General features: G+C 35.9%; 1 non-coding gene across 1 annotated transcript; it reads right to left on the bottom strand.

The window, feature by feature from the left end:
• Positions 1 to 12,991: 12,991 nt before the first annotated feature.
• On the bottom strand, positions 12,992 to 13,095 carry LOC132538886 (small nucleolar RNA U13). Its single transcript, XR_009550191.1, has one exon. It is a non-coding gene; the product is annotated as a small nucleolar RNA U13 (small nucleolar RNA).
• Between the last annotated feature and the right edge of the window lie 213 nt (positions 13,096 to 13,308).

The following is a 13,308-nucleotide window of genomic DNA, read 5'->3' as shown; positions in this document are numbered from 1 at the left end:
AGCTTGATAAAGACTCATTTCTTAGATAGCCAAGATCCCTTTATATTTCATTTCTGTCATTGTAGGATTTTTCCCTGTCTTCTCTCTCCAGTGCTCATTGACTCATCTATATATTTTTTTTTGTTTTTATTATTTGCTCATTATTAGACATTCTGGATGTTTGCTTTAATCACTAGGTAATAAGATTTTTTTTTTTTTTTTGCCTCCAGAGTTGCCTCTGGGACTTGTTCCCTGCATTAAGAATCCACTGCTTCTGGAAGCCATTCTTTTTTCCATTTTATTGGAAAGGGCAAAGAGAACTTGAAAGAGGAGGGAAGGTGGAGAGGGAAAGAGAAAGAGAGACACCTGAAGACCTGCTTCACTGCTTGTGAAGTGACACCCCTGCAGGTGGGTTGCTGGGAACTTGAACCAGGATCCTGGAGGGATCTTTGTGCTTTGTAGTATGTGTGCTTAACCTGGTGCGCCAATCCCTAAAATAGAGTTTCAAGCCCAAATTTTTGGCTTTTTTTTTCACCTAAACAATTTGACAAAATAAGAGAGCTTGGAGAGAAGATGTGGTGCAAAGCTCAAGGACCAGCAGACTCCACACCTGCAGAGGAGTCACTTCACAGGTGGTGTGGCAGGTCTGTGTCTATTTTTCATTCCCCCTATGTATTCCCCACCTCTCTCCATTTCTCTCTGTCCTATCCAACAGCTAACGAAATCATCAACAACAATAATAACCACAACAAGGCTACAACAACAAGGGCAACAAAAACAGGGGAAATAGCCTCCAAGAGCAGTGGATTCATGGTGCAGGCACTGAGCCCCAGCAATAACCCTAGAGGCCAAAAAACAAACAACAACAACAACAACAACAACAAAACCACAATGAAGTAATCTCAAAATCCTGGGAATAGTTCTTGACTAGTACTGAAAAAAACATGTATTACTAGTTTATAATGACAGGAAGCTTATGTATATTCATTCAAACCTTTTTTTAGCTTTGTCATCACACTGATATTACATGCTAAGTTATTTAATAAGCAATATTTATGAAATGCCACTTTAAGAAACTTAGAAAGTGATCTAATTTCCAGGTTCTCATTGTTTTTGTAATTTTTATTTCAGAAGATTTCATAATATCTAATTCTTACTTCTACCTTTAGTCCTCTGGGTATTTGGCTTTTATTCTTGATTTTTTGTTTGTTTGTATTCTTAAGTGTATAGCTGTGTCCGTAAACACTGATGATTGTGTAATTTTAAGATGTCAAATTGTATACATTTTTTCAGCACAGAGAATTAATGAAATACGGTGTTTTGTGCTGAAAAAAATATGTCATAATTAGTCATGGTAGTGGTGAAGTTTTCAGATTTCTTTAATCCCTTAAACTCACAAAACCTAGGGAACTATACACACATAACTGAAGGACCGTGCGAAGAAACATGCTCACATGATAACACTGACTCCCTAATAGTCCCAATTTGACTTTTTTTTTTTCTGGGAGGAGACAACCTCACTTGTTTCTGTTTGTATGTCCTTTGATGGTGTTAACCAAGCACTTTTCAAAACTCATTGAATTTTTCTGTAATCCAGTTCCATTTGATTCTTCTATTAGAAACATTAAACTGAGTTTCATTCTACAGATCACACTGCTTTTATAGTCTGCTAAAATGTATTATACTCACTGGGTGATACCTGTGATACCTAAAAGGAAGAAAATTAAATATTTTGTGCAACTTAATATATTGAAATAAGTAGCTATTGTCTTTGTATCTTCGTAAAGCTATTAGCAATATAAAGTATCAGCAATATACTTCCACTGGTGTGAACCTTTATGGTTTTGTTTTTTTTCTAGCTTTCTTTACAGTGTGGTTCACTTATAGAAATTGTTGGATTGGGACTGCAGCGGTAGCTCAGCGGGTTAAACACACATGGCACAAAGCACAAGGACCGAGTAAGGGGTAAGGATGCAGGTTTAAGCCTCTGGCTCCCCACCTGCAGGGGAGTCACTTCATAGGCAATGAAGCAGGTCTTCAGGTAAGATTATCTTTCTCTCCCCTTCTTTGTCTTCCCCTCCTCTCTTCATTTCTCTCTGTCTTATCTAACAACGACAACATCAATAACAACAATAATAATAACTACTACAACAATAAAAAGACAACAAGGGTAGCAAAAGGGAAAATCAATAAAATTAAAAAAAATAATAAAAGAAATTGTTGGATTAAGTAGTATAGATATTTGAACACAATGTTATATTCAGAAAACTAAATGAGAACATATCTAGCATTCAAGGATACACCTTTTGTATACACTTAAAACTCTTCGTAAACTCAACCTCAAACCATTGATACATGAGCCTGACTCACAAGGAAACTTTTGTGGATTTTATATCTGTAACTGCTTAACCTTCTATTTTTCTTGATATGAGGTGAGTTCTTTCATCACCTTTCTTGATATATATATATACACACACATATATATGTAATGTTCTTATTGCCAGAATTGTAATATTCTCAACCAACATTTTCAGATAGAGACAGGCAGAGACTGAGAAACTGAGGGGAAAAGAGAAAGGTCCTACAGACTTCCTCCAGTATAGTGGGAGCTAGGCTTGAAGCTGTGTTGTGCACATGACTCAGTACGCACAGCAGCCAGGACGCACTTTTATTGGAGTCTATTATTCTTACTACTTGACATATGACTATTTATATGCACAAATACTATGACACTTAATCATAAAATCAAATTAAGTATTCACTGAAACTCTAGCTTAACAAAACTATCAATCATTGTTTCTAGAAATCTGAATACTATTCTCTTATTTGCTCTTCAGGAGACCCGTTTTGGATAAAAAACAATGACTTCTAAACTCCTGGGGTTATAATTGACCCCAAACTTCTTAGTACAAATAGCTAGCATTTACAATAAAAACACTCTATTTTTTTCTTTCCGTATTTTTATTACAGTTTATTTAAGATAAAATACGAAGAAGCAAAGTCAGGCTGAGAAGTAGATTATCCAGCATGCTTTAGTTGTGGGAGCTAGACTTATGCCCCTGTCTGAACAGAAGAGTTAGCCTTATGGATATCAGTCAGGTTTGCAAGTTGGCACACAGTGTAGCAGGGTATTTGGGCCAGAAGCCAAAGGGATGAACCTGGGGCAAAAAGAAAAGAATTCCTCACTACCCCTGAGAACTAAATGGCAATCATTAGACAATAACTTGAGCCAGAAGTTGGAAACAGGAAAGAACAGCTAGATAGCTACAACCTTTTGAGGTTGAGTGGTCTTTATATTAAAGAGGAATACTAACTGTTGTACTGAGAAAGTCCACATTTTGAAAACTCACTGCTTTATTGGAGAGAAGTACCCCACACAGGGTACTTTTTGTGGTAATGAAACACTTAGATAATTATGATTTTTATTTTGTTTATTTAACTGAGCAATCTGAGTCATTTTGGTGAGAGACTCCTGCATTCACAGTACAAGTGTGACAACCTCAACCCCTTTTGCCAGTTTCAGGGAGGTCCTTTGCTTCTGTAGGATTCAAGGCCATAGTCTCATTTTGTGTCATCTACTTTGTGCCATCTCCTATTTACTCAGGGATCTTGTTTAATAATTTATTAATTCTTTTTTTGATAACTTCAGCTAATTTCCCTTACATATTTCTTTAACATCTAAATGTTTAAGTAAATACACTTAATCTGTAAAACAGTCCTCAATTCTTTAATTTCTCTCCTGTAATGCCTTTTATGTGTCTTTCCCTTTACAGCCAAATATCATACAACTTAATTGTAGTTTTAAAATTTTTGTAATTTAGTTTATTTGATTCACATTTTAGCCTGCTACAATCTGACCTTTCTCCTAGTACTTTAAAAATATAACTCTTTTAAAAATTATTCAAGAAGTTCTTTCAATTAAATTCAATGTCTGTTCTTAGTTTTCATTTTTATTTAATCTCCCAAACATTTGACTGCTCCTTTACTTCTTTTTTTTAATAGTTATTTATTTCCTTTTTGTTGCCCTTGTTTTATTATTATGATATTGTTGTTGTTATCAATGTCGTCATTGTTGGATAGGACAGAGAGAAATGGAGAGAGGAGGGGAAGACAGAGAGGGCAGAGAAAGACACCTTCAGACCTGCTTCACCGCCTGTGAAGATTCCCCTGCAGGTGGGGTTCGAACCTGGATCTTCACACCTATCCTTGCTGTTTGCATCACATGCTTAACCCGCTGCACTAAGGCTCACCTCCCTGCTCTTTTACTTCTAACAACATCCATAACTGTGACTTTCTGAAAACAATTTTACCAGGTATTTCTCCAACCTTTTAAAGACTAGTTAGCCTGTGCATATTTTCCACTTTGACTATAGAACAATGAAAGAAAGAGAGATCAGTGAGAGTGCAGGAAAAAAACTCAGGATTAAAGGCTAGGGAGATGACTCAGCAATAGAACACCAGCCTTCCAGGTATGAAGTCCTGGTTTTGATCCCTAGCATTACATAAAGTGGTGTAGTGGTGTTCTGTTCTCTCTCTCTGTTACCCTCCCTTCCTCCCTATTGTACAAACACATACACAGAGACTGTAAAAATAAAGATATTAAAATTTTTTTTAGAAATGAGAATATAGTGCAGAAGGACACAAGTTCAAGTTTTTGCCTTTCTTTTTTTTTTTTTTTTTTTTTTTTTTATTGTTGTAGTTATTATTGTTGTTGTCATTGTTGGATAGGACAGAGAGAAATGGAGAGAGGAGGGGAAGACAGAGAGGAGGAGAGAAAGACAGACACCTGCAGACCTGCTTCACCGCCTGTGAAGCGACTCCCCTGCAGGTGGGGAGCCGGGGTTCGAACCGGGATCCTTATGCCGGTCCTTGTGCTTTGCGCCACCTGCGCTTAGCCCGCTGCGCTACAGCCCGACTCCCAGTTTTTGCCTTTCAATGTAACAAGGGCACCATTTAACTAAAGACATGCAAGACTGTGGGATGGTAGTGAAGGAGCTTGAGTAAATCAAATAATTTTCCTTGTGTCTGGTAAACTGTTGTTAGCATTTGCAACACTGTTTCCCCACTTGCAAGGGGAAAGCTTCACTATGGGTGAAGCAGGACTGCAGGCATCTCTCTTTCTCTCTCCCTCTCTATCTCACCCCTTACCCTCTCGATTTCTGGCCGTCTCCATCCAATAAATACATAAAGATAATAATAAAAAAATGAGAAAAAGTAAGATTTTCTTAATGTGTTGTGAATGAAATACCTTTCTTCTTGTTAGGTTCAGGTTGTACATGAAAAACTAAAATTACTCAAGGCATTTGATACTGTAGTATCTGATTTTAACTTAAGAAACTGCCTCTCAGTTTCTAAAATGAAGCAACATGTGCAAGTAAAATAGAGCAGGAATTGCCCATCTGCCCATTGCTGCAAAGAAAAGTGTGGCTCATTATGTGAAGGGAAGTGATGTATTTAGCAATATTGAAAATGAGAGTATTCCCATAAAACACTGTAACACCCTCTTCTGCTTTCTTTTAAAATTTTGGGAGGTGGCAGAGTAGCTGGAAGGTCTAGCTCTGGAAATCTCACCTCTTGTAATGTGATTTCATTTTCAAAAAAAAGATTGCAATCTCTTTCCCATTCTCCCCAGGAACCTCAACACCTCCTTAAGACATTTAGCCTTGGATGATCTTCAGTTTCAAAAGATTTGTTTAGTTTATAGACATTTATAATTTCATGACCACATGTTTGCAGACAATGTTTTCCTAGTTACTTCTTTTGTAAGACCAATGACAATTTCCATCTGTTTTCCCATTTAATAGCATTAGGTGGGATTCTGATCATCTTTGAATGGATGGGTAGTCAGTCTCCCAAATGTGTGTATCAGCTGTAATAATTAAGACTCAGAGTAGACATTATATAACTTAAAAATGAGCTTTGAAAAAGAAAATTTCAAGTAACACAGGGAATATTAGAAGATTCATTTCTTGATAACCTGAGATAATAAACTATAACCTGTGATGGTAAAATATACTTTCTGATTGTAGAATGAGGAACCATGGAAAGTGCTACAGTTCAGAATACTCCATTTCGAATATTTTATGTATTTATTTTTGAAATAATTAAAAAATTAGAATATATACTTTAAAAATAGATTTTTAAAAATATTTTTATTTATTATTGGATAGAGACAGAGATAAATTAAAATGGGAGGGGAGATAGGGAAAGAGACAGAGAAATACCTGCAGCCTTGCTTTACCACTTGAAAAGCTTTCCCACTGCAGGTGGGGACCAAGGGCCTGAACCTGGGTCCTTACACACTGTAGTGTGGGAGTTTAACCAGTTGCATCACCACCTGGCCCTTCATTTATTTGTTTTCTATTGTTGTAGCTTAGTGCCTGAACAATAAATCCACTACTCTCAGTGTCTGCCTTCTTCTTCCTCTTCCTCTTTTCTTCCTCTTCCTTTCCCCATTCTCCTCCTCCTCTTCCCCTTTCTGCTCCTTCTCCTTCTTCTCCTTCTCCTTCTCCTTCTACTCTTTCTTCTCCTCCTTTTGTTTCTTTTTGTGATAGAGACAGAGACAGATAGACTAATGGGGGGAGAAAGAGAGACACCTGCAGCACTACCTCTTCTGCAGGTGTGCCACTCACTAAGCCCTAAAATGAATAAATTTTAAAAGGACATTCTAAAATAATATTCATCTTACTCTCTACTTTATTCATCTTAATCTCTACTTTTTCTTTTTGAATACAAATACTGATAATATATTCACACACTGACTATACTCACACAGACACATCAACAACCATATAAAAACTGAAATTTGTATAGATGATTGTATTTCTGATATTTTTTTAGGAAATATAAGAGAACAGAAAACTCTCATATGAGATGCAAATCAGAAAATATGTGAGATTTAATGGCAGATTAGCATCATTTATTTTTATATTCACTGCATTGTGTTATTTTTAATAGGAATCCACTTGCCAGGATTTGACTCCAAAATATAAGTTATTTAACAGATATCACTAGGTTGCTAAGCATTAACACTTAATTATCATATTAATAAACAGTTATTACTCTCTTCTACATTGAGTCTTGCCTCTGCCTCATTAGTATGCAAACACTGCTCTTAGGCAACTTAATTGTCCTTAAAGGAAATCATTACAGTTTAAATGAAATTGGGAGCTACTGGTTAGGGAAGGCTGTAGGGCATGCACAATACATACTAAACAAGGAAATGTAATTTCCCCAAATCACATTTTTTTTCAGTAATTTCACATCACAGCAATATATCTATTTGGTTAAGGGGAAGGCAGTTTGTTTTTTGCCTTTCAATGTAACAAGGGCACCATTTAACTAAGGACATGCAAGACTGTGGGATGGTAGTAAAGGAGCTTGAGTAAATCAAATAATTTTCTTTGTGTCTGGTAAACTGGTGTTCGCATTTGCAACACAGTCAATGGAGCAATAAAGTATAGCATGGCGGGCAACCATCAACCACCATGTCTGCCTCCAGGATGGAGGGCAGCGGGGAGGCCAAGGACTTTATGAAGACAGCTGTTGCCTCTCCCCACTTGTGATTTTGTTTGTTCACTTCACAACATCATGCCTCACATGCTGCCTCAGAAATGGGGAATAGGGCCATTCTCCTGTTTCATACTTGAGAGCTTTTGTTTGTTTGTTTCTTTTTTTTTGTATCCACATTCATAAAATAACTTAGTTTGGTGATTTGTGTTAAACATTTTCTGCCATTGGAGATTGGAGACTAGTGAAAAATTGGCCTATTACTAATCTTTTTTTTTTTTTCTTAAGGGATTCTTTTATCTTTTTTAACTTTATCAAGAAGAGCTTAAACATGTATACCCTTGTTTCATTGTGTTTTCTTCGGTGACCTCTTTGAATACTTCCCTTTCAGTGTTTTCTGCTCCTACTAAGTCTGTTTAAAAGATGGCCTCTGGAAACACTTGATGAATTACTACTTAGTATTGTTAAGGTCTCTCACATATATATGATGTATACAAATTATGAATGAACTTATTTTTTAGGGTACAGGGGACTTGAACCTGGATCCTATGTGTGGTCAACCAGGTGCTGCTTCTGCCCAAAATCATAAAAAGACTTTCATGCCTAAGGCATCAAGGTGCTGAGCTAAATCCACCACATAAACCAGAGTTGAGCAGTGCCCTGGTCAAAACAAAACAAAACACAAAAACACCCTTAGCTAATCAACATCGAATCAACATTCCTTGGCTCCCTGGGTGATTCTTTCTTTCTCTCACTCTTTTTCCCCACTGACTAGCAGTGAAGACCTTTTCTTTCTTTTTTCTTTTATTTTTAAAGTTTAAAGAAAACATCTTAGTTTTCTTTAGCAAGCTATTTGATCTTGTTGTTTGTTCAGCTTCAGGAAAACCCAGAGGGACAAAAGCTATTTATTTTTCTGCCTACAGGGTTATCACTGGTGCTCAGTGTCAGCACTAAGAATCCACTGTTCCTGGTGATAAATTGTTCCATTTTATTGAATAGGACAGAGATAAATTGAGAGGAGAGGGGAGATATAGAGGAAGAAAGAAAGATAAACACCTGCAGACCTGCTTCACCACTTGTGAAGCTTCCCCTATGCACATGGAGAGTCAGGAGCTCAAACCTGGATTCTTATGCTATGCGGGTCCTTGTGCTGAACTGGGTGTGCCACTGTCCAGGTCCCCGCCCCAAGCTAATATTTTAAACATCAGTACATTTATTTTTACAATATTAAACAGCTCTACATTTTTAGTGGGTAAACATGAAAAGGATTAAATTCACTTGAATATTAACCATTTTCAGATTGATTAGTAAGCAACAAGAAATAAACTTTATTAGTTTCCCTTTTTGTGGGAATAGCTAGAAATACTAAGAAAATGAGTGAACATCCTGCCTTTTAAAAATATGGAGCAATACCATGGACATTTAGAAGTCCTAAAATTCAATTCCAGAACTCCCTGGTATCGAGAAGTTTAATTAGATATTACCTCTCATTGACACAGGCTGACTATTTCCAGTTTGTATACAAGTTAGCTAAGTCCACTCCGCAAGTTAGGAAATCGATCAGAAAAATCCACTAACATTTTCTATGCATTCTAGTTTATAAATTGTTGCACACAGTTAAGATCCTGATTCTATCTGCCTCTGAATCCCATACTCACACTGCAACATCTGTTTACAATTCCCCCTCTAAACCCACCTATGTTGTTACCATAGACCATACATATATAACTAGAAGAGTCTACTAATGCAAAAGGTGAAAACAAATTCAGTAGTCACTGCATTTTTTTTTTTCTTCAGAGAACTCCTCTTCTTAGGTGTGAAAAACGGTAAGTAGAAGAATGGTCGTGGCGGGGGAAACTCTTCATCATCTGTTTGTACTGGGCCAGAAGAGCCTTGGGTGGAGCCAAACAGCAATTGTCTCTCCAGCCTCTCTTTAAGAAATCAGCAGGAGAACTGACAACCTGATCAAAAAGACAGATGATTATGGAAGCTTGCCAGAGGATAGAATCAGCAACCAATTATGTATAGCCAAGAATAGTTTAAGCTTGTTAATACTAATTAATTATTTCCTTTAACTCCTTACCTTCTCATTCTCTTTTCTCTTCACAAAACATTTAAAGAAATGTACCCCTTCTTGGGAAACAGTTTAGATTTTCTGCATATACTCATTTGTGGTATTTAATATTACTAAATAATTAATAATTGATTACTAAATAATTAATATTAGTGGTGTTTAATATTACTAAATTGCAAATTCAATCTCAAATAAATATTTCTTTCTGTGTATTTAAGAAATTTTTATTCTGAACTGCTTTTTCTTTTCCAAGTCACTTTACTAGATATTGTACTCATGGGACTAGGTGGTGGCCCACCTGATAGAGTGTACACACTACCACGCTTGAGGAGCTGAGGTGAAACCCTGGTCTAACCTGTAGGGGGAAGTCTCAGGTACAGTGAAACAGTGCTGCAAGTATCTTTTTTTCTCTATCCCTCTCTTACCCATTTCTTGTCAATTGTTTTCTGTCTCACAATTAAAAAAAACGAAAGGAATAAAAATATATCCCCCTATAGAAGTAGATTTTTTTTTTTTTGCCTCCAGGGTTATTGCTGGGGCTCAGTGCCTGCTCTACGCGAATCCACTGCTCCTGGAGGCTATTTTTTCCCTTTGGTTGCCCTTGTTGTATTATTATTATTGTTGTCATTGCTGTCGTCCTTGTTGGATAGGATAACGTGAAATGGAGAGAGGAGGGGAGGCAGAGAGGGGAGAGAAATATAGACACCTGCAAACCTGCTTCACCACTTGTGAAGCGACTCCCCTGCTGGTGGGGAGCCTGGGCTCCATCCTTAAGCCGGTCCTTGCACTTCACGCCCCGTGCGCTTAACCCGCTACACTACCGTCCGGCCCCCAAGAAATAGATTACTTTTTCAGGCACCAAGCCCCAGTGATAACCAAATGGCAATAAAAATAAAATGAAAGAAATTGTAGTCATGTAGCAGCAAGCTGTCTTGTAGGTTATTATTTTTCAAATAAAATGACAATTTTAAACTATGTCACTGCTCAGTTTTGATTTATCGTGGTGTCTGGGCTTGAACCTGGAATCTTTGGTGTCTGAGTCATGAAAGTAAAGATAGGGCTATCTTTCAAGCCCCCAAATTATACTTAAAGAATCCTTACAATTTCAATCAAAGTTGAATGTAACCAAATCTGCTGTTTGGAGAAATCTACATGTTTTTAAAATCAATATGAAAGAGAGTCAGATGGTAGCACAGTGAATTAAGCACACGTGGTGCAAAGTGCAAGGACCTGCAAGGGTCCTGGTTCGAGCCCCTGGCTCCCCACTTGCAGGGGAGTTGCTTCACAGGGGCTGAAGCAGGTCTGCAGGTGTCTATCTTTCTCTCCCCGTCTCTGTCTTCCCCTCCCCTCTCCATTTCTCTATTTCCTATCTAACAATGACAACATCAATAACAATAATAGCTACAACAACAATGAAAAACAACAAGGACAACAAAAGAGAAAATAAATAAATAAAATATTTTAAAAATCTATATGAAAATACAAAGGGCTTAGTAATGAAAATCATCTTGACTTTAACACAAAACTGAAAGATTTGTGCTTCCTATTTAAATGTTTGCTATCAATGTTCAGTGCTGAAAACAATTTGATATTGTCACAGGAAAGAAAAATAGATAAACAGAACAGAAGAGAAAGTTGATCAATATATTCAATTAGTGTTGAGTAAAGGAACCAAAGAAATTCAATGGGAAACATTAAAGACTTTTTAATAATTGCTGCTGAAAGTATTTGATAAATGTATTAAAAATTAATCTTGATCTCCATGTCATACCAAACTTAAGGTAAATCTGATTATAAACACTTATAGCTAAAACTACAGTATTTACAAGGGGAAGAGATGGGGGGAGTATCTTTGTGATCTCAGATTAAATTAAACAGTGAATTATTACAAGGATCTATAGCATAAAGAGTAAAGAGCTAACATTGACTTAACCTAAAATTAAATATCACTGTTTATTAAGGCATAAAATATAGCATAAAGTTATAACTCAACCCTACTCCTTACTAGGTAAATATAAATTAAAGTTAGAATGAAAATAATGCTATACAAGATATGTAAAATTAATGAGACTGACACATGTTAGTAGAATAAAAGAAAGAAATGTGGCACAATTTAAATTCTTATATGTTGTTGACAGGATTGTTTTGAGTTTATTTCCTTTGATTACAAAATGTGCATACAAGTTGTCATAGAACATTGAGGTTGATAGTCTACCAGTTGAAAATACAGAAACCTAATAATAATTCAGCTCTTTTGCTTCAGTTAATTTTTTATGTTTTAGAAATTTTAATACATTCAAGAATAATAGAACAAAATTAAAAGTATTAGTCATTAGTACTTCAGTTTTTTATAATATTACTGTACTAAATTTCTTATCCACATACATTTAAAATCACAACAGATGTTAGATTTTTGCTTTAAAATTCAAGAGGAGAAGATAAAATGCACTGGTACTATTTTACTCTTTATTTATTTCCAATGTTTAAACATGTCTTCTTTCATCATTTATTTTTCATTGAGAGAACTTCCTTGAGTCAACCTTTTAGGTAGGTTAGGGCAAATTGAGTGACAAATTCACTTCATTTCTTTCACCTGAAAATACCTTGACATTTTATTTATTCTTGAAGGATAATTTCTCTGGATGTAAAATTCCAAGCTGAACATTACTTTCTATGAGTACATGAAAAATGTAATCTACTTTCTCCTGTCAAACAAATTTCTGTTGTCATTCTAATTGTCTTCCCTACAAAGATAAGGTGTTATTTTATTCTTGTTGTTATATATATATATATATATATTTATTTATATATATATATTTTTTGATTCTCAGGTTACAGAATTTGTTCATAATATGTGTGTGTGTGTGTGTGTGTGTGTGTGTGTGTGTGTGTGTATCACACAATTACTTGTTTGACTCTAGAGGTGTAGGCATATGGTCTATTTGTATTAGTTTTCAGTCATTATTTCAAACTCACTTTTAGGCATGTCTTCTTCCATCTTGCCTTCTAGAATTATGATGAAATTAACATTTAAATTTTTTTCATAGTCTCTAAGCTCTCTGAGATTCCAGTATTTTTTTTTTGTGTTTTTCAGATTTGGTAATTTTTGCCTTGCTTTTTCAAATTCACTAATTTTTCTCTCTACACTATTGAACTGGTCAGGTGAGATTTTTTTTCCTCTTGCATATTGTGGTTTTCAATTTTCCAATTCTCATTTGATTCTTCCCTGAAGAGATGAGGTGTGAGAGCTGGATATTGTCAAGTGGGTGAAGGTATATGAGAGTAAAGAACTAACTGGATATGATAAAGATTCTAGGTCTTCATTTAGCATTTTCTGACAACACCCTGGGGTGGGATGTTAAGCTAGTTTGTTAATCCCCAGCAGAGTGAAAGTATTGACTTTTAAAATTTTGCTTTTTCTTTTTTTCATGTCAGACGGGTAATGTGTCTATGTCATAACAAGGTTTATGGGTGGCACACCTCACACAGTTGCATGATAACCCAATCATCACACTTATGAACTACAAAAGGATCCAAAAATTTTGCTTTTAAGATTGTGTCCTCATCTATGTTTTCATATGCTATTTGATTGCAGTTGAACAGTTAATGTCTAAAAGTGTTCAGTTTTACAATTTTGAAATTTTATTTTGGCAATGAACGAGCAGAGTTTTGCTAGGACTTTAAAAATATGTATCTAAGGCTAGGGAGATAGCATCATAGTTACACAAAATTCTTTCAGCCTGAGG

Source organism: Erinaceus europaeus, chromosome 5 (assembly GCF_950295315.1).
Source record: "Erinaceus europaeus chromosome 5, mEriEur2.1, whole genome shotgun sequence".
NCBI classification, from domain to species: Eukaryota; Metazoa; Chordata; class Mammalia; order Eulipotyphla; family Erinaceidae; genus Erinaceus; species Erinaceus europaeus.
Note: the sequence above shows the minus strand (reverse complement) of the source record. Positions and strands in the feature narration are given on the sequence as shown.